This window comes from Hibiscus syriacus, unplaced genomic scaffold, assembly GCF_006381635.1.
Source record: "Hibiscus syriacus cultivar Baekdansim isolate YM2019G1 unplaced genomic scaffold, ASM638163v2 tig00000765_pilon, whole genome shotgun sequence".
NCBI lineage: Eukaryota > Viridiplantae > Streptophyta > Magnoliopsida > Malvales > Malvaceae > Hibiscus > Hibiscus syriacus.
In genome coordinates this window covers 680838-684874 of record NW_024061821.1, presented here as the reverse complement: position 1 = coordinate 684874, position 4037 = coordinate 680838, and positions in this window count along the sequence as shown.

Here is a 4037-nt window from a genome sequence, read left to right as displayed (position 1 = left end):
AAGCATCAAGTATCTACCTCCCACCGATAGAGATAAAGCTGCAGTAGGCTTGTGGTTTCGGCATTATATGGCTAAATCGATATATACGAGACGTTGCCTACCTGCATCCGCGTTATAAAAATGTCCATAAACAATTGGTAAGTTTATATACTTTTGGTTTAAAAATGTTTGGTTAAGTAACTAGAATTCAATAATTTGCTGTTTGTAGGTTTTAGATGTGTAGAAAGTGTTGTTTGAACAAATGTTTGGTTTCTGCAGGTTAATCTCAGAAGTGAACTGCGTGAAAATGATGTCGAGCTGCAAAAGTTGATTCAATAGTTTAATTGATTGTTTTTTGATTGTTTAATTGATTTGTAAAAGTTAATTCAATAGTAGATGATCGGAAATAAGAATTATTGCTTATTTTTTGATTGTTTAATTGATTTGTAAAAGATGATTTGTAAAAGTTGATTTGTGTAATTGATGCGAACATAATTCTTATTTGTGCTTGTTTAATTGATTGAAATGTAATGGTTGATTTTGTTGATTTCAATCTGCATTATGTTGAAGGCAAAAATGACTATCGCAATGCGAAATGAAAATCGCAATGCGAAATGAAAATCGCAACGAGAGAATCGCAATGCGAAATGAAAATCGCAATGCGGAAATGAAAATCGCAATGCGTTTATAATTTCGCATTGCGATTCTCTCGTTGCGATTTTCATTTCGCATTGCGATTTTCATTTCGCATTGCGATTCTTTCGTTGCGATTTTCATTTCGCATTGCGATTTTCATTTCGCATTGCGATTTTCATTTCGCATTGCGAGTTTCATTTCGCATTGCGATTCTGTCGTTGCGATTTTCATTTCGCATTGCGATTTTCATTTCGCATTGCGATTCTGTCGTTGCGATTTTCATTTCGCATTGCGATTTTCATTTCGCATTGCGATTCTCTCGTTGCGATTTTCATTTCGCATTGCGATTTTCATGTTGGGATTTTCATTTCACGTTGCGATTGTAATTTCCGTGTTGCGATAGTCAAATGCATGCCTAATAGTGATAACAACTGAATAACAAGAGTTGGTTAAGTCAAAATGGTTGGCCTGAGTCATTAATTCAACTGAAAATGTTAAAAGTTCACACATAAAATCCACATAATACAACGTTTGCATTTAAAAATCACCTAAGTTAACAGTCTCAAAAGGTGAAGCCAATTGTGATTGGGATTTTAAAGATGATTGCCTTTTGCTTGACACCATATGAGCTTTGGATTTTGATGAGGATCCATATTTTGGTAGAGGAAAAGATGATTTTGATGGCACTGGTGATCCACATGTCAACCTTGTATGACCACTTTCCTTGCACCGACTACATGTCGATCTCTTCTTCTCTTCACCCTTAGACGGTATACGATCGTGACTTTTTGGTCGGCCAGGTAGCCTTCTGTCCATGGCTGGTGGCAAAACTGTTTGTAAGTCATCTGGTATGTCCCACTCAGAAGGATGTGGAATAGGGTAGACAATCTCGGCATAAGTCTGTCGATAAACTTCTGTAGTGTAGCAATCCATAGCGTATGCGCTTGAATCATCTTGGTTTAAATGAAGAGCAACTTTTATAACATGGCCACACGGATAACCAGATGTTTGCCATTTCATACAACTACACGTCTTTGCATTTAGATCGACTAGCCCATTTAAGTTATTATCCAGTACTTGAAACAAAGTGTTTGAACATGGTTCAACTCTCCATGACGTTGACTTCACAACACGTTTCGTTATCTTTTTTTCAGTCCATGGTGTAACACGATGTTCCAATGTTCCTGTAAATTTAAATAAACAATACTTAGTAAAATATATAAATATGATAAGTTACGAATTCAAAGAAATAATACCTGCATGGTTTCTTTTCTTGTAGTACCACTGTTGAATAGAGGCTCGAAAAAACTCCATTAACATAGTAATGGGTAATTTCCGGGAATGACGACTTAGAGCGTTGATTGATTCTGCACTATTAGACGTCATGAAACCATATCTTGCTCCAAGTTGATGTACTCTTGACCATCTTTCAAACCCGACATCTTCTAGTGTTTGAGCACACTGAGGCAAAACACGTCTTAAACAATTTATATGCTTATTGAAATCCACTTCCCGATAAGCTTTTACAGCCTTCCAGTATGTCCATTTGTGCTTTTTTATACCAGCAGACCTTGATTTTAGATTTCTATACAAATGAACACCACAAAGTCCATGAAAAGCATCTGGGAAACACCTTCTAACAGCGTTGTCAATTGAGTTTGCCCTATCGGATATGATTGTCAGATTGCTAATAGGACCTATGCAATCCCTAAGATGCCCCATAAACCATGTCCATGAATCAGATGTTTCAGATTTGCCAACCCCGTAAGCTATTGGCAATATCCCATTGTTAGCATCCATGGCTACTGCTAATAAGTTTACTCCAAGGTATCGACCTTTCAAATGTGCTCCGTCAACTATAATAACTGGGCGCATGCAAGTAATAAACGAACGAATCTACAAAATAATATACACAAGAAATATAATCATTTAAATGTGAAATGCATGTAACTAACAAAAATGAGTCAACAAAATTATATTGATTTACTAACCGTAGCACCAATGGCGATAAACAGCAACTCAAAGCGTCCATCTCTATCTGTTTTGATATGAGTTACCGACCCAGGATTTTTCAGCTTTAAATTGTGACAATAAGCCGGCAGTTGGGCAAACGATGCTTCTGGCGACCCCCTCAACAATTCCAAGGCATAACATTTGGCTCTCCAAGCTTGAGAATATGATATACTAATCTTGAACCGAGCATTCATGTCAGTCATAATTTCATGTCCCCGATATACCCTGCCATTCAAAAACATTAACTCAGCTAGAAAACCACCCAACACCTTTTTGTTTGCCTGTCTATGGTGAGGAAAAACTTGGGTTCTTGAACATGTATGTTTATCAATAAAAGTCCTAACTTGAAACATTTTGCAATCTTTTATTCTCTTTGTAATCATACGCCACGTACAGTTTTTGTCAATCATACACCTTGTTTCGAAACGATCTTTGCTTGATTTGTTAACTTTTAGTTGATAGCCATCTTCCACACATTTCGTATATAAAGCTATCTTCAAGTCTTCCTTTGTATCAAAACAATCATCTTTCTTGATACGAATAACTTTTGTGTAACAATCAACTGCTTTCTTTATCAACTCTTCTTCCGGTATCTGAAGTAATTCTGGCATATTCCAGTTATACGCCCGTGGCATTTTCTTTTCTTCGGGGACTTTTTCTTCTTTTTCTTCTTCAGGATTATATGAATTACAGAATGGATGTTCAACATGTTCATTCACAGTCGTAACTTCCTCCTCATTATCATCAACATTACATTCTTCGGCAACGGCTGTTTCATCATCAAAATTCGGGTATTGACCAATATCAATATCATTACACGCATGGTCTGTTTCTTCTTCTGAAACATCATCAAAATTCGTGTATTGACCAATATCAAAGTCCGGATATTGACCAAGACCAAATTTCGAATACTGACTAGTACTCACAATTTTTTCTGTTGGCTCATCATCGTCTAACTGGTCAATACGAAAACCGGAATTTGGTGCTGAAAGTTGATTGGGATTTGGATTAGAGAAAGGTTGTGGGTTTTGAGAAAAACTTAGTTGATTACTACCCGCTACTGACCCAACAATACTACTTCTAGGTTCAACAACATACAATGTAACATCATCTTGTGAAACCCTAATGTAAGCAATGAATCGTTCAACATCTTCATTGTCGGTTAACAAATAAACTTTACCATTTCTCTGATAAGATAGCCTAAATCCACTTAGGGGCTCTAAATTCAATTTATTTGAAACACGTAGCATTAGAGTTTCATAAGTTAACTTTTGTAAAGACAATTTTAGTTGAAGATTCATGGGTAAAGGCATATATTGTAAAACACCATGAACATTATCCCATGACCCTCCAAAACACAAATCTATCCAAACATGATCAACATTAGATGATTTCATGGTTGTAAATTA